Here is a 19,521-nt window from a genome sequence, read left to right as displayed (position 1 = left end):
AAACACCGAATATAACGGTTCGTGACGGGAATTAGGATCATTATATGTATAATTTATGCTAATTGTCAAGACTAATTCTTGGTAGATAATTGTATTTATGGTGTGTATTATACTGCAACCGGGTTTTCAGAGCGTCGAGGAATGCGAACAATGAACATACAACTTATCAGTATAAATTATAAGTGTTAAGTTTTATATATTGTTTTATTCACGATATGCAGCGAACCCTGATTCTGTGGAAATCACGTGATGGAAAATGCAGCAGTTGATATCTAATAATAACCGTTCATATTTATATACCGGTCGTGACTAAAAAAAACCGGAAATGATTTAAAATCTTCTCCTCCAATTTTCTCTCAGCTACCCAAATAACTCAAAATTAGTTGTAACTAGAACGTACGTTTTGGCATTTGTCTTCGCTTAGGTAAGCGTTACTTACCAACCATTTATCACATTATTGCTTAACTAATAATCTGTTAAACGTAAACATTAATTAAATAAGTCGCGTGATTACTGATTATAACAAACAGGAAAGAGTGATTAGTCAATGTCATAGTGACTGTAATTATCATAGTGACTGTACCTCAGTGATGGTAGTAACGCAGCTAAAATAATGAACAGGCAGGAAGTATCACGGTCTTTACATGAGAGACGCGTTTGTCCTCGTGTTCAACTGACAAATGACTGGTGATAACTTATGGGATAACAGAGCCAATCACGAGCTGTGGAAACAACACATTTATAAGCAGACCAACACATGGTAATGTCATTAAATGATTATCCAAGCATAAATTGCACAATTGACAATGAACAGCACAGCCTTTCGTTGCATCATTTAATTGCATTGGTCTCTTCAGGGTATGATCAGTCGCTTGGATAAGCATGTTCAAATATTTGGGATATTTTTCTGGTAGCTCAGTGATTTGACTTTCCTCCACTTTCGTCAGTTTGCGCTGCTGACTGACTTATTTATAATATAAGTACTAATCGAGTCTTATTTTGATCCCCGTTGACGTGTTAGCAAAGAACCAAGACTTTAAGGATCTACAACTCTTTAATGTTAATGTCATGACTTCAAACGATTCGGACGGGAGTTATGCTTCAAACGGGAGTCAAATTCTTGGCGATTTCCAATCTCCCGGAGCGATTGAAGGAGATATCTTTATAGGTCTCCTCCTACTAGCCTGTTTCTTGATTGGAGGGCTAGGAAACACTGCGGCTCTGGTTTATTTCTTGAGGGAGAGTGGAAACACTGTCTTGCTCATCGTTTACAGGTTTATAGCATTCGCTGATGTCCTGAAGTCACTCTTGGTTCTACCCATGTTCCTCTCCTATTTCTGTGGGCGACAGAGGATGTTGTTTGCGGGGGTGGTCATGTGTACGTTTTGGAGTGTGACCTTCAGCTCCATGGCTCACTTCTCCATCTTTTTAGTTGCCGTGATGGGCATCGTGAGGAACCTCCACCAGTTCAACCCAAACAGAGTAAAGAATGCCAACGCTATGACTGTCATGATTATCGTCAGCTCCGTAGGACTTCTCGTCCTAAACCTCTCTCCTGCCATCTTCTGGGACCTGACAGCGGAGTACAGTTCCAGTCACGTGACGTGTGGTTGGTACACAGTTCCTGAGAACAGCACTGATGATTCCGCCGAACACTCTAGGATACACCCTTACAACTTTGTTAACGCTCTTCTGACCATCGTTCCCCTGGCACTTCTTATCCCAATCGCGATTAGCTTTGGACTTAACCTTTACTTTCTCTACCAAACCCGACACATTCCTTCAAAGGCTTATGATGAAAATGGGGACGAGTTGACCACGTCGAGTTTTGCTTTCGCTTTTACGCCGGCAGGGAACCGCCGCTCTACCATTACCATCGTTAGCGTTTCCGGTGTTTATCTCCTCTTGAACACTCCTCTACTCTTCGCTTTCTTCTTGGACTCTTCTGATGGAATCGTTGACCGCTCCATCGGTTCCAGGATTGATGGTTCTCTGCACTCCTACGTTTCTAACTTCATTTACATTTTAAGCGGGCCTTTGAGCGCAATGGCGGACTTCTTCATCTTCTACACCAAAATTTCAAGGTTTAGAAAAGGAATCGAGGACAAGGGTCAAAAGGGACTTTCCAAAGTCAGAAAGGTGTAAAGAAAAGGTGAATTAAAGAACGCCAGATGTAAAACTGGAAAGACTTTAACAGTCCATGGAACTCTAATGTTTCCGCAGTTGTGAATGAACAAATCAAAGTGCAAAGATATTCGAGTCATGAAATTTGACTACAACTGGTAGGAATAGACTTAGAATTTTGAATGACTGTTAGGATTTTGGATGGTTTGACTGAGCTAGGCACAACCAAATTCAAATTCAACGTAACTGGGTTTTGTAAACCGTACACTTCTAACTTTGTATGAATAATTTCGTACTCAATTTTTACATTTATACTTATACTTATTATAATACCACCAAACGGATAATCCTGTTAAATCAAAAGTGTGTTGCAAAGTAACTCTGATAAGGTATATGTACTATGTATTAGCCTTGTGTACCAAATATAATATTTGCAGTTTTCTGACAAAAGCTTAGATTTAGAAACCTCGTATAATTTTGAACTGAAGCACTTTTGTCAGAAAACAGCAGATATATGAATATCATGAATGTAATGTATTTTTTATTGATTGTGTAAAAATGCAAAATTCCTTGTCGTAATATTATTATTAAGTCAATAAATTGAAACATTCCAATGACGATTTAAAATTGTGAATGTTGATAAGCACGATTCTTTGAAGGCTTGTATACTTGTGGATAATGATATGCAAGCTGTATAACCTTTAGAATCATAATCAACTCAGCTATGGTAGAAACCATTCGAAATCAAACAAAAAACGTATCGGTAAATAAAGAACGGAGTAAAATCATTTTTGAATTTTTAGCAATTCAAATTATTTTCTTGTTTATGCAAAACTGTTCATCAAGTGCAAGTGGGGTGCAAAGATTGGTTTGACGATGATAATATATAACTAGCAATAAGAGATAACTGGCAATAACATACCAAAATAAAAATTCCTACCATGAAAGTTCAAACATATTTTAATGGATTCAACACCCCAGTTCCATGGCCGGATATTATGCCAAATTATTACTATTAGACGGAGATCGTCTACTGATATTTCTCCGGATATTTCTCCGGTTTGCAGTTCCACGACCGGAGACCATTTACGGTAATTTTGTTGATTCTGTATGATTCTGTATGAATTAATCTCCGAGAAATTCCCGGAGAGCTTCATCTCCGTCTAATAGTAATACAGTAGACGGAGCCGGAGAATCATCTCCGGAGATGATCTACGGGAAATGGACCTCCGTCTAATAATTTGGCATAATATCCGGCCATGGAACTGGGGTGTTATTCTATATTGACTATTGCCGCCACTTTTCGGTGATTTGAACAACTTCGTGACATGGACCAAGTACTGATGCCACCGAGCAGCGTAGCCACCTTTTACCTGGCATGGGGACCCCAGCTCAGGCTTATTGTTCATAAACACAATGAAGATATGGCGGAATGACAGTCTGAGCACCGCCCAGTGAGGTCGCCTTTTTGCAAATTTACATTAGTAGGTAATCGTACTGTAATGCGACACGTACTCTAGTGCGACACGTACTCTAGTGCGAAGTCCGACAAAAACACCCTCTGTCGCACTACAGTACGTGTCGCACTACGATCCAGGTAGCGTACTCTAGTGCGACAAAATATCCTGACTTATTTTCAAGTTCAGGTCACATCCTATCCTTCTTATGGACCATTAAGTGATTCGTCGGGTCGGTTCACGTCACTTATTTCGAAGTGATCTTGAGAATACGATTCGTCGGTTCACATCACGTGTTTCGAAGTGATCCACTGATCACAACCCTTCGGGTCAGTTCAAGCCACGTATGCAGTGTGTGATCCACCGGGTAACTCGTAAGCAGCATATGATCCTCATTCCTATCACGCATCGTATGAAGGTATATCTCCGATTGGGATAACAAGTTCATATGCTTGGGCCATATATAAGGTCACGATGATTCTACCAAAGCATCGAACAACATCAACATGTCTTCATTCCTAGAAGCGCGACGACATGACCTACTGGCGATGCACTGAGAAGATCTGCTCCGGACTTCTCAGTTTGATGTCGAACGACACTACTGTGGCCAGTACGAAGACCCATTCCCACCCTCCTACTCCTGCAGCAAACTCTGTCTACACAGCAAAGCAGAACATGAAACGGAAAGCCTCCGATACTGACCTCCCTACGAAACACCTAATTGCTGACGCTGTTGGACCCCTCTCCTTCGAAGCCATGTCAAAACTCAACTGTCAGCAGGAATCCCTCGCTAAGATGGCACGCACAGCTCCTTACTCCTGACTACATCCGAACGAACGGTGGCGAAACCTTCCTTCTTTGGGATTCTACCTTTTCAGCAGAGAGAAGAAGATCTTTCCTGTTCGGCAAAATATGGATTGTTTAGCTGAGGCCCCTCGGGTCGGTTCACGTCACTTATTTCGAAGTGATCTTGAGAATACGATTCGTCGGTTCACATCACGTGTTTCGAAGTGATCCACTGATCACAACCCTTCGGGTCAGTTCAAGCCACGTATGCAGTGTGTGATCCACCGGGTAACTCGTAAGCAGCATATGATCCTCATTCCTATCACGCATCGTATGAAGGTATATCTCCGATTGGGATAACAAGTTCATATGCTTGGGCCATATATAAGGTCACGATGATTCTACCAAAGCATCGAACAACATCAACATGTCTTCATTCCTAGAAGCGCGACGACATGACCTACTGGCGATGCACTGAGAAGATCTGCTCCGGACTTCTCAGTTTGATGTCGAACGACACTACTGTGACCAGTACGAAGACCCATTCCCACCCTCCTACTCCTGCAGCAAACTCTGTCTACACAGCAAAGCAGAACATGAAACGGAAAGCCTCCGATACTGACCTCCCTACGAAACACCTAATTGCTGACGCTGTTGGACCCCTCTCCTTCGAAGCCATGTCAAAACTCAACTGTCAGCAGGAATCCCTCGCTAAGATGGCACGCACAGCTCCTTACTCCTGACTACATCCGAACGAACGGTGGCGAAACCTTCCTTCTTTGGGATTCTACCTTTTCAGCAGAGAGAAGAAGATCTTTCCTGTTCGGCAAAATATGGATTGTTTAGCTGAGGCCCTAGTGTGGTTGGTTTTATCCGATTTTTTTAGATTTTTATGGAGGTTGTACCATTGTAAAACTTACATTGTGACAGTATAGATGGCGAAATATTTTTGAAAATGGTCCTAACACAGCTTTGATCGTAACAATAACATTGGGTGAATAGATTGGGTGAACAAACTATGAAGCAGGCAATTATATGTGCTCATCCATCATTCTGCATATGTAAGCTCAGTAGTTTAATTGCTGATTCATACTCAATGGTGAATCGATAGAATTCATGTGTCGGAGATCTCGTGAGAACACCTTTTAATAATTATAGCCCTCAGGATCGCATTATCCCGATCCGGCCGTAATGTGTATTGAGGTATGCACTAATTGTAGTGGTGAACGGTTGCAGCTCAGGCTATGTTTCAGTATAACTATATTATATATCAGAGATCGCAGTATATTTACACATTAAATTCTACTCGGATTGCAGATTGAAATATTTTCCTGTTGGAACCATGACACATGCATGGGAATACCAAAATATTAATTGTAGTTGTACAACTAATATGATCAATAATTAATAACGGCAACGCTAATTTGTCCTTATTGGACTTTATTTTTACGGACATAAGTTAATAGTTGCTGCAAATGCCAAATGCTACAACTACAAGTTAAGCCCTATAAGCGTTCATTTTAATGTCCGTTCATTTTAATTTTAATATCCGTTCGAATATTGGCGGACGTTTTAAATTGTAATTAAATAGACCATTGAGCGGTCGCGTTTATTTTAATGTCCGCTCAAAATTATTCCCGTTCACATTATTTCCGGTTGCAGTACGGGTAAAATAACGTCCGAATAAAGCTATCCGATAAGCTCAGGCAGAGCTTTCGGACTGCGTAAAACTAAACAACTTGAAACGTTGAAGAACGCCGTTAAGACATCTGTTGTTAACTCACCTAAAACACAAACATACAGATCAATGGCGAAGAATTCACAGCCAACTGAGCAAGTCATAAGCTCGGAAACGCTCAAAAGCGTAGTAAAACGTGTTGTCGAGGAAGAGGACCGCAGTCTAGTCGCAACGTCATTGTATTTGGTCTGTTACAAGGGAGCGAGATATATAGAGAACTTATTGACACAGTTAGCGTGATTTTCCAAAACATTGGACAGAAACCGAAGATTGTTGAAGCGTGCAAAATTGCCAGAAAATCTAAGGACAATTTAGTTACAGCATCATTAATAAATGAGCAATTACGTTATTCGTTTAAGTTATTGCAAAATATTTGATTCCAATAAATAAAATCCGCCTTGTGCCGCGTGCGCTAATTTACTAATTCTGTACTCGCCTGCGTACACTGTACTGTACAGTGTACAGCAGGAGCAGGCCTGCAGGCATCATGCTACATGCGATTTTACAAATAATGTTCGACTTCAATTTAGACTTTCAGTTGTTGTAGTTGTACTGTATACTAATTGTGTCGGTTTATATATTTACCAGGCGGCGCTCAAATTGCATGATCAATAACGCTAATTTGTCCTTATTGGACTTTATCTTTACGGACATAAGTTAATAGTTGCAAATGCCAGATGCTACAAGTTAAGCACTAGCGTTCATTTTAATGTCCGTTTATTTTAATATCCGTTCGAATTTTGGCGGACGTTTTAAATTGTTAGTAAATAGAGCATTGAGCGGTCACGTTTATTTTAATGTCCTCTCAAAATTATGGCTACGCCCGTTCACATTATTTCCGGTTGCGGTACGGGTAAAATAACGTCCGAATAAAGCTATCCGATAAACTCAGGCAGAGCTTTCGGACTGTAAAACTGGACAACTTGAAATGTTGAAGAACGCCGTTAAGACATCTGTTGTTGACTCACTTAAAACACAAACATACAGTTCAATGGCGAAGAATTCACAGCCAAAGCTGAGCAAGTCATAAGCTTGGAAACGCTCAAAAGCGTAGTAAAACGTGTTGTTGAGGAAGAGGACCGCAGTCGCAACGTCATTGTATTTGGTCCGTCACAAGGGAGCGAGATATATAGAGAACTTATTGACACAGTTAGCGAGATTTTTCAAAACATTGGACAGAAACCGAAGATTGTTGAAGCGTGCAGAATTGTCACGAAATCTAAGGACAATTCAGTTACAGCATCATTAATAAGTGAGCTTACGTTATTCGTTTAAGTCTGTCTGTCTGTCTGTCTGTCTGTCTGTCTGTCTGTCTGTCTGTCTGTCTGTCTGTCTGTCTGTCTGTCTGTCTGTCTGTCTGTCTGTCTGTCTGTCTGTCTGTCTGTCTGTCTGTCTGTCTGTCTGTCTGTCTGTCTGTCTGTCTGTCTGTCTGTCTGTCTGTCTGTCTGTCTGTCTGTCTGTCTGTCTGTCTGTCTGTCTGTCTGTCTGTCTGTCTGTCTGTCTGTCTGTCTGTCTGTCTGTCTGTCTGTCTGTCTGTCTGTCTGTCTGTCTGTCTGTCTGTCTGTCTGTCTGTCTGTCTGTCTGTCTGTCTGTCTGTCTGTCTGTCTGTCTGTCTGTCTGTCTGTCTGTCTGTCTGTCTGTCTGTCTGTCTGTCTGTCTGTCTGTCTGTCTGTCTGTCTGTCTGTCTGTCTGTCTGTCTGTCTGTCTGTCTGTCTGTCTGTCTGTCTGTCTGTCTGTCTGTCTGTCTGTCTGTCTGTCTGTCTGTCTGTCTGTCTGTCTGTCTGTCTGTCTGTCTGTCTGTCTGTCTGTCTGTCTGTCTGTCTGTCTGTCTGTCTGTCTGTCTGTCTGTCTGTCTGTCTGTCTGTCTGTCTGTCTGTCTGTAATTTCCAAGCGGCTTAATCAAGAAAACGGTAAGAGTTACGGTGGTCTATATATTTACTAGGCGGCGTTCAACTTGTCATTCTGTTTATAAACACAAAAGCTGAGGTCCCCAGGTAATGAAACATATTAACATAATATTAATATTATGAATTGGGTCATGCCATGTGAATTTTATATGCTAATCTGCATTCATCACGGTTTTTATACTAATAAATTATTATTATGTAATGAGTAAGCACGAGAATTTACCTACTATTAAGAATAATTAGAACTCATGGATTAATTTTTTCTGAAATTACCATTTAGTGTCAAATTGGTGCTAGTGCTACCCACCCATGACGGGGTGGTATAATCATGTAACTTGCGGTTGATCGAACAATTAGCTTCGAAACAATTTGGACTTTAATAGCCCTTAAGCTTATTAAACGACATAACTCATGATGTTAATTTACTCAATAGACACTTTTAACACATTGTTCAAGGTAACTTCTAAATTACTGTTACCGAAGTTCAAATGCCCTGCAAAAAAATCGTTTGATGTGCCCAATATCTATGCTTCTCAATTCCCACAATTAGCCTCAATATTCAATAATCATATAACTATAAATAAAACAACGCCATCTGCATCAATAACACCAGTTTTATAAACTTTTGAGCCCACCATGAAACTTGAAGATTTTGTTAAACCAGATCGTTTAAATCCCTCTTGCCGTCCAACTCTGCTACGTCATGTTTTATCACATTTACTCTTTCTCGTCGAAGAAGCCAACACTGGTAGAAAGAAAAAACTTTCGATTGTTGATTTCTACCGTCCTGTTGCTGTTGACCTGCTTTCTTTGTACGATGTCACAGAAAAGTCCGAAGTTCGTAGAATTTCACCTACTATTGCTGGGTAAGTTGCATATTTTTATGCTTCATATTTGTTGTCAATATACATACATACTATCCGATCATAAACTTCATATCTGAGTGATTTTTCCGATTTGTTGATATCTATTCAGTTTCTGTTTATCCAGTTTGCATTTAGCGATCATGTCCGATGCGGGCGATGTGGATAATTGCCAATCGTGACTGATATTCATAATTTGTTCTATATATAATATATACTACTTAATATTTTGTGTTTATGCTTTATATTTCTTGTCACATTGGTTACGCTGTTTGTAATTTGAAACTATTACAGGAAAATCAAAATCATCAATACAAAACTTCGAGGTCTCTCAGTTAATACGGCAAAGTCTACGATGGACAAGTTCACCGACAGTCTAAATGAACCTTTTGATGTCCTACCCAAAAAGAAACTTGAAGTTGAAGCCCCTGTGCAAGTTAATCTCATCACTCCTGCTCTCAGTGACGTTACTACATCAACATCATTGCAAGTAAGCACGTTTCAATACGAATACAGAATTATTTGTTTAACATAACCTATTTATTTTAAAATTTTATAAACTAAAATAATATTAATACCATTGACTGTCAAATTATTAATTTTAATCTCTGAGCCGACACTGTAATTGATTGTTTGCAATGAACAATTTGAGATCACATAACACAACTTTTATTTTCACTAAATAGTAGATAAATGCCCGGCCATTAATTGAATCACCGATCACGGATAATAATACAAAATATACTTATGATGTCAACGACAGGCTTATATAAGCGAGGACTCGGCAAGCCAACACACTAACATTGACCCGAGAGATGAAAAGGATCGTGATTATCAACCAGCCTCTTCCAGTTCTTCTGCTAGCACTCCGAGAGTCACGGTGTCCACTTATCTGAACTGCAATCTGGATGGTATGGCAGCTGAGTTGGAAAGAAATTCTGCCGGCACGGAGTCGAATGCACGCACGTTAACATTGTTTTGCAAAGAACTTTACAAGGGTGGTCTCCTGCAGCAGCCATATGTTGTTCCCCGGTCAAAACTCGAAAGCATCCGTGGAAGAGATGGGAAAAAGAGGCTTGAAGCTCTGTCTACTCGTTCTCCGTTAGGTTTGTACATAATATAATGTTTTCACCAGGTTATTTTTTAACTTTTGAACATGTTTATATTACCAATTTTAAAAATAAACAGCGACATTAACTTTACCATTAGAATTAGTACGCTTTAGATTAAAAACAGCTATTTTGCAGCAATATTCTTTGACGGAAAGGAGGATAAGAATATAAGGATGAGCCAAAAAGATGAAAAAGGTCACATACGACATAGTGTGGGGAAACGGAGCCACTACTCTGTGGTAGAACAGCCTGGTGCGATCCCTTTGGGGATGTTTGTTCCTGAGCAATCGACTGGTAAGCACTAGATAAAGATTATACTTAGATGAATATATTTTTATACATTGCGATGTTATTTTGATCATTGGTACATAATAAACGGTCTAACGACTAACGTTATATATGTCTCGTTCCATTTTAATGTTGCATTAGATTTCCGGAATAGGTTCTGCAGTTACAATGTTACATTTATGCCGATTCTTTGTTGATTACTTAATCTTCATACCACAGGTAAAGGCCTTGCTCTGGGATTGTGTAACTACTTTGAAAGTCGAGGGATAAGCACGGACAAAACATTGTGTATAGGTGGAGACAACACTAGTGTTAATTCTGGCTATCTGGTAAGTAAATAACTTATTTTTCATTTCAGATAAGGAACTTTTCATCTTTTAGCTGAGCATTGGATACTATTAGACAACCATTTCGTTCGTTAAAACATATTAAAATAAACAATTTTCAGGGAGGTGCTTTTCGAGAGTTTGAGGTTCTGCTACATCGAACACTCCAAAGAGCCCTGTGCCTCTTACACCAAGTGGAACTCCCCTTGAGAAAATTGTACTTTCACTATGGAGGAAGTACCAAGGGTGTGTTATTTATTTTAAATTTGAAGATATGTTATAGTATTTTAAAATAACAGTTCAGAATTTCCACAGTATTAAACATTCCTTATTACTATAACGATTGCAGGGATTTCCTCGATAACTACGCCAATAAATTTCACTTTACAATTAATATTATCATCGTTAATTCTTACACTTACACTCAAAATAACGTGTATATCATTATTATATATCATTACAGCACCTGGTGACTTTGACGGACCTATGGGGCCCTTCATTATGTCCAACGAACTTTGGCTGAAACCAGTTAGAGTATTTAAAAAGATTGGCAAAGGTTTTCCTCGACTGCCCCAAGAGGTGATATATAATTTAAAATTGATATGGTTAATAATGGATAATCTTATTGTTAGATAGTAACTACGTTTATAATTTGCTGGGAAGATAACTTACTGAACCGTTTTGCAGTTCCATGTTTATCAATCATTGCGATAATGTTCGACAAAATCATAGAGCTCTTACCTAGCAACGTTAAAATTAATAACAATCTGTTTTTTTTCAGACGCTGAGTAAGATGTCAAATGATGCAAAACTTATGTATAAGTACTGCATCACTGTCGAGACTGGTTTACACGACAACTTCGTGTATAACGCGATAGGAAACTGCTCCACTGCTCGGTGGATTACGTTTGGGGCCAGAATCCTCCGATTTTACATTTCGGGGGATCTTACCTACAACTCCCATATTTCGGAGTGTTTAGAGAGGATGGTCAACTTTATTGTAAATGTCTATTACAAGGTAAAAATCAGATTACAGTGCTGGCACTTGTGAATTGATTGCTAATGTTTATTCAAATTTAAATGCTCTTACAATATTGATGAAAATCAGAGAATGTTCAGCCTATGTTTCCCTTAAGTACCAAAGTTACTCAGAATTTCTATTAAATCGGACTAAATCTCAATAGGTGTTTGCCAACATCAAGATGAAGAGCAGCTTAATAGACGCCCCAGCCCACCTATTTGACCAAATACGGTTCACAAGAGAACACTGCGAACCAGCAGAGCGTAAGGTCATATTCGAGTCAATACAACAGAACGGCTATATGGCTCATCCCGAGAGTGTGATACTCGCCATGCTAGGTAAGAATAACAACAACAAAAAATGAATACGGAAAGTGGGTAATATAGCTAGGCACACTTAAAATAGCAGATCAGAATAACCAAAAACTATTTGGAACTCCCAAAAACTGTCTATTATAAAATAACAATATGATACTATTACTATCAGAGCAGTGAATATTCAGCTGGTAGTGGTATTCTGTGCTTACGTCCGAATTCTTGCGGTTATAAATTATAAATGTGCAGGTGCTCTTAGAATCACTTGACTTTAACACAATATCCAACCAACAATATTTTACATCTATTGTAAAAAACTTTATATACATATTTATTATCCAGGCGATCACAACAGAGACCATCGAGAGAAAGGAATAGGGATCGTAAAGAATATTCGTCGTTCAGAGGAGTGGGACAAGCACGTTGAAAGAGAGTCTGGCGTTCGGCGACCTAGACGAATCCGACATTTCAAGTGCCCGAAGATAGTCTTCAAATGTACGACATATTTTGAGATGGTCAGAATGAAAGTTGAGGTGAGTTTATAGAGCATGTATAACTATAGTGATATTGTAATTATGCAATGGTTTGATTTCCAAACCATTTGACGATACTTTACCATGTTAAGTGACCATGTTAAGTGATCGGCAGACTTAGTAAGTCTGCCGATATTATGCTTTTGCATCAAAATCTGACAAACGAAAAGTAAGACTGTGCGTTCATTCTACTGAACTAGCAGAATGCAGAATTTGTTAACTAATTTGCTGAGTCTACCTAGTCTGTCAAATATACCACGAACTCTGTCCCTGTTTCAGTTATATTATTATTACGATTTACCGATCAAATAACTAATTTGCCCTTCATTCAGAAAGAGAACGGTCCGGTTCCAATGAAGATATTCTTCCAGACGTACGACAATGAGTGGGAGCGAGTAACGTGCCCTCCCCTCCTCTCCGTAATGTCAAGTGCTGAACTGGAAAAGATACGGGAAGACCCTCTGGTTTGTAGGATTCCTTGCCATAGTCAATCTGTGGAGCACACTGTCGCACTTGTGTCCCACGCTGTTCAACGACGACGGACTGAAGACACTCAATTGATGAGTGTCCTCCAGATAGGAGCTGCACGGAAAGAGTTTTCGGGTAGAGTAACGCACAAGCGGTACAGAACTGATACAGACTCGACTCCAAAGTCGAAGAAAGTTAAAGATACGCCCTTTAACAGGGAATTATTTAAGGATTTCGATTAATAGACTTAAGATTAGTGTAATCTATAAACTGAAAGTAGATGTTAATAAACTTTTGATAGATAAGCACTTTTGGAAAATAGTATTACTATTATTATTGAAATACTGTTCTGATAATCAAAGTTTTGCAAATAAATGAATTACGAAAAGAGTAGTTTTTAATTTTGTCATAGTATTAGCCAAAAACATGATTATACATTTTTTTGTAGAACATTAGAGCTTCGGTAACACGTCTGAGGCTCTAATAGCTATCATGAAGTTACCTTGAGAAATGTGTTAAAAGTGTCTTTTGAGCAAATTAGCATCATGAGTTATGTTGTTTAATATAATAATAAGCCTAGGGGCTATTACATATTAGTATTACAGTCCAAATAGTTTTGAAGCTACTTGTTCGATCCACCGCAAGTTACAAATACATGATTATGACACCCCATCATGGGTGGCCAGGTGGCCTGCAGACCCTGGGTAGCACGAATTTTGACACTAAATGGTAATGCCAGAAAAAATAAATCTATGGGTTCTAATTATTATTATTAGTATTAGTATCATAGGTAAATTCTCGTGCTTACTCATTACATAAGAATAATTTATTAGTATAAAAAACGTGATGAATGCAGATTAGCATATAAAATTCACATGGCATGACCCAATTCATAATATTAATATTATGTTAATATGTTTCATTACCTATGAAACACTGAAAGTGAAACACATTTAGCATTAAAAACGCCTAGTAAATATAGAGACTGCCGTAACTCTTACCGTTTTCTTAATTAAGCCGCTCGGAAATTACAGACAGACAGACAGACAGACAGACAGACAGACAGACAGACAGACAGACAGACAGACAGACAGACAGACAGACAGACAGACAGACAGACAGACAGACAGACAGACAGACAGACAGACAGACAGACAGACAGACAGACAGACAGACAGACAGACAGACAGACAGACAGACAGACAGACAGACAGACAGACAGACAGACAGACAGACAGACAGACAGACAGACAGACAGACAGACAGACAGACAGACAGACAGACAGACAGACAGACAGACAGACAGACAGACAGACAGACAGACAGACAGACAGACAGACAGACAGACAGACAGACAGACAGACAGACAGACAGACAGACAGACAGACAGACAGACAGACAGACAGACAGACAGACAGACAGACAGACAGACAGACAGACAGACAGACAGACAGACAGACAGACAGACAGACAGACAGACAGACAGACAGACAGACAGACAGACAGACAGACTTAAACGAATAACGTAAGCTCACTTATTAATGATGCTGTAACTGAATTGTCCTTAGATTTCGTGGCAATTCTGCACGCTTCAACAATCTTCGGTTTCTGTCCAATGTTTTGAAAAATCTCGCTAACTGTGTCAATAAGTTCTCTATATATCTCGCTCCCTTGTGACGGACCAAATACAATGACGTTGCGACTGCGGTCCTCTTCCTCAACAACACGTTTTACTACGCTTTTGAGCGTTTCCAAGCTTATGACTTGCTCAGCTTTGGCTGTGAATTCTTCGCCATTGAACTGTATGTTTGTGTTTTAGGTGAGTCAACAACAGATGTCTTAACGGCGTTCTTCAACATTTCAAGTTGTCCAGTTTTACAGTCCGAAAGCTCTGCCTGAGTTTATCGGATAGCTTTATTCGGACGTTATTTTACCCGTACCGCAACCGGAAATAATGTGAACGGGCGTAGCCATAATTTTGAGAGGACATTAAAATAAACGTGACCGCTCAATGCTCTATTTACTAACAATTTAAAACGTCCGCCAAAATTCGAACGGATATTAAAATAAACGGACATTAAAATGAACGCTAGTGCTTAACTTGTAGCATCTGGCATTTGCAACTATTAACTTATGTCCGTAAAAATAAAGTCCAATAAGGACAAATTAGCGTTATTGATCATGCAATTTGAGCGCCGCCTGGTAAATATATAAACCGACACAATTAGTATACAGTACAACTACAACAACTGAAAGTCTAAATTGAAGTCGAACATTATTTGTAAAATCGCATGTAGCATGATGCCTGCAGGCCTGCTCCTGCTGTACACTGTACAGTACAGTGTACGCAGGCGAGTACAGAATTAGTAAATTAGCGCACGCGGCACAAGGCGGATTTTATTTATTGGAATCAAATATTTTGCAATAACTTAAACGAATAACGTAATTGCTCATTTATTAATGATGCTGTAACTAAATTGTCCTTAGATTTTTTGGCAATTTTGCACGCTTCAACAATCTTCGGTTTCTGTCCAATGTTTTGGAAAATCACGCTAACTGTGTCAATAAGTTCTCTATATATCTCGCTCCCTTGTAACAGACCAAATACAATGACGTTGCGACTAGACTGCGGTCCTCTTCCTCGACAACACGTTTTACTACGCTTTTGAGCGTTTCCGAGCTTATGACTTGCTCAGTTGGCTGTGAATTCTTCGCCATTGATCTGTATGTTTGTGTTTTAGGTGAGTTAACAACAGATGTCTTAACGGCGTTCTTCAACGTTTCAAGTTGTTTAGTTTTACGCAGTCCGAAAGCTCTGCCTGAGCTTATCGGATAGCTTTATTCGGACGTTATTTTACCCGTACTGCAACCGGAAATAATGTGAACGGGAATAATTTTGAGCGGACATTAAAATAAACGCGACCGCTCAATGGTCTATTTAATTACAATTTAAAACGTCCGCCAATATTCGAACGGATATTAAAATTAAAATGAACGGACATTAAAATGAACGCTTATAGGGCTTAACTTGTAGTTGTAGCATTTGGCATTTGCAGCAACTATTAACTTATGTCCGTAAAAATAAAGTCCAATAAGGACAAATTAGCGTTGCCGTTATTAATTATTGATCATATTAGTTGTACAACTACAATTAATATTTTGGTATTCCCCTGCATGTGTCATGGTTCCAACAGGAAAATATTTCAATCTGCAATCCGAGTAGAATGTAAATATACTGCGATCTCTGATATATAGTTATACTGAAACATAGCCTGAGCTGCAACCGTTCACCACTACAATTAGTGCATACCTCAATACACATTACGGCCGGATCGGGATAATGCGATCCTGAGGGCTATAATTATTAAAAGGTGTTCTCACGAGATCTCCGACACATGAATTCTATCGATTCACCATTGAGTATGAATCAGCAATTAAACTACTGAGCTTACATATGCAGAATGATGGATGAGCACATATAATTGCCTGCTTCATAGTTTGTTCACCCAATCTATTCACCCAATGTTATTGTTACGATCAAAGCTGTGTTAGGACCATTTTCAAAAATATTTCGCCATCTATACTGTCACAATGTAAGTTTTACAATGGTACAACCTCCATAAAAATCTAAAAAAATCGGATAAAACCAACCACACTACTGAGGCCCCTCATCTTGTCATCGATGGTACCTACAGCACCTCGACTAACTTGTTCACGCAGCTGGTGACTATCCACTGACTCTATCCTGACGGCTGGAGAAGGAAGATGCAGCAACATGACCTAGTGAATGTGTAAAGTGCTTTGTCGCACTTTAGTTCGTGTCGCACTACAGTCCAGGTAGCGCACTGTAGTGCGACAGTGTCGGCCTTGAACATTCTCTGTCGCACTAGGGTACGTGTCGCACTACGATCCAGGTAACGTACTCAACTGCGACATGGTCGATCTTGGAGGTTTCGCACTAGGGTACATGTCGCACTAGAGTACGTGTCGCACTACAGTACGTGAACCCATTAGTAATAGTATGTCCAGAGCTATCAGCCTTTTAATCATAACCGTTCAATTTTGAATGAATAGCGCCAACTGCGAGCCATGTAAAGTGTAAATATAATCGCTAGGATCCCTTTAGGGATGAGGGAAATGGACTAAAGCCGCATGATCAATAATCATATGATAGCCGATGATCATGTACAAGTTGTGATGACTGATACGGACAGACTGATTAGTTTCTACAGTGAGAAGTAGTACTGCTGATTAGTTTCTACAGTGAGAAGTGCTGCAGTAGTACTAGTAATGAAATTACTAACAAGCACCGCAAACACAGTACTTCATGCTAATTTCACGTCTTTCTCGCGGCAGTAGAGCTGGACCTTCCCACGGTGTGTACAGTTAGGTATTGTAGTGGTGGTCAAGTGATCCTTATCTGCAGACTGGTACCGTGATCCGAGCAGCGTGATACACGAGTATCATTATTGATTATATTTTTGAGACATTGAATATTGCTTAGGTAGTACTACCACTACTACTAGTAGTAAGTCATAAGTAGCTGTACTAGAGTATCACAGTGCTGGCAAGCACGACCGGTGCATTTATTGTGGGTATACTATGTACCCCCTTTACTATTATACCCCCTTTACTATTATACCCCCTTTGGTACACGTTACAAGCCTCTTTCGTGCACGCGAAGCGTGCACTCCGGCCGGAGGAGGCGGCCGAAGGCCGCCGCCTCCGGCAGGAGTTTTTCAGGCATTAAGACTCATCGGAAGTCGTTCAGCAGATTTAATTTTAGTTCAAAATATTCTAATTTGATGTCAAAGATGACAGGAATAAAAAATAGTTATGTTGAGATTTTTAAGAAATTTGCATAAAATACTCGCCAGCACTGTTATACGAAATTCGGTAAAAAACCCAAAATCGCCATATTCAGGAGCCTTAATAACCATGTTAAAATCAAGTTAGAGATCTGAAATTTTTCAGAGCGTCTAGACGTTGACCAAATCGACTGCAAAAAAAGTTTCAGGTCTCAGGATCATCGGGAAATGGGTTTTCTAGAACCCGTGTTTTACGATAGATTGTCGTGATACATACATACATACATATATTCAGGGATAGACGCTTTGCCAGTCAAATGTAGCCTGTTTTTAATTGTCCATAGATTCAAAAGTATAAAAGATACAGCAATTTCCGACCACAGGTCTTGAAAATAATTGTTTACACTTTAGTTTACATTGTATAAACAAATTATTTGACGTCATGAACACCCCTTGATGACGTCATCAAGTTAACCGTTTTTAAAACTTGATTTTTGACAAAGTAATAACTTTTAAAAATGATTTTACACCATTAAAAAGTAATTGAATTCAAAATCTGAGGAATTTTTTATCTTAGATAATTGTTCAAGCATTCTGAAAATCTACCGGAAAGTTTTTCTAGCTTGCTCCTTCATAAAGATATTCGTCATTGAAGTTTGTGCTTTTTTGAAGAATTATTTTATAAAAACGTCAATTTTGCGATTTAGTATTCTCTGGTGTTGGGCCATGCCTTGGGTTGTGGAGCTCAGTTCTGCTTTCTATAGGTATAAATTGTGCATTAGGCTAGTTTTAAAGTTAAAAATCGAAAAGTTGCACACGTGGGGACACGCCCAAATTGATAGAAAATTACTAAAATCACTGTAAATTGCTGTTTTCGTCATTTTCTGTCAACTTTAGAGTGCCGTTGTGATTACAGTTCTTCTTGAAATACTTTGAAACTTTGCATGCTTATCAAGCTATATATAAAACAATTACACGCAAAAATTTACGGCGATTCAATATTGGATGCGCACGCAACGTCCGCTCAAAGTTTGCACGTGCGAAAAGTGAGAATTTTGCTCATTCGTGATTTCCAACAAATTCTGCTTTTTAATGTCATTATATATGAATTTAATGCCAACTTGAATGAGTATAAAGTGGCATATTCAGTCAGTGATCGACCGATATGCTTACCTAAACACAAGGAAATGTTTTTAAATGAAAAATTTCTAAATCGTGGAAACTTCCTCCTTATTAATATTAATGAAGATATCAGTTTATATTTCGACGTTATAAAGTACCCTGACATTATAATCAAAAAGAGATGATATTTTACCAAAACCCATAATCATGGGTAGAGTGGACCGCTGCCAGTGTCTCTCTTTCCCAAACAAAAGGAAATGATATTAATTTACTACTATTTGATTGACCGTTCTCAAATGCAAAATGATACCGAGAATGAAATCGGTCCCTCGCTTTTCCCATTTATTTACAATTGTAATAGATTAAGAAGAACTACCCAAAGGCATCTGTGGGGGAAAAGCGAGCGACCGATTTCATTCTCGGTATCATTTTGCATTTGAGAACGGTCAATCAAATAGTAGTAAATTAATATCATTTCCTTTTGTTTGGGAAAGAGAGACACTGGCAGCGGTCCACTCTACCCATGATTATGGGTTTTGGTAAAATAGTAGGTATTTGAATTTTGTATCAAAACATCAACAGCAGCACTGTCAAAACAGAGAACTTGGTCAACTATATCATAACTTGCTGAGATGCATGGTACTTGCGGCTGTA

At 39.1% G+C, this 19,521-nt stretch overlaps 1 protein-coding gene across 1 annotated transcript in view; it reads left to right on the top strand.

The window, feature by feature from the left end:
• LOC134826226 (FYVE, RhoGEF and PH domain-containing protein 4-like) overlaps positions 1 to 19,521 on the top strand; it is a 434,713-nt gene that overhangs the window by 146,611 nt on the left and 268,581 nt on the right. The window lies entirely within an intron of this gene.

This window comes from Bolinopsis microptera, chromosome 2, assembly GCF_026151205.1.
Source record: "Bolinopsis microptera isolate Bmic1 chromosome 2, MBARI_Bmic_1.0, whole genome shotgun sequence".
NCBI classification, from domain to species: Eukaryota; Metazoa; Ctenophora; class Tentaculata; order Lobata; family Bolinopsidae; genus Bolinopsis; species Bolinopsis microptera.
Note: the sequence above shows the minus strand (reverse complement) of the source record. Positions and strands in the feature narration are given on the sequence as shown.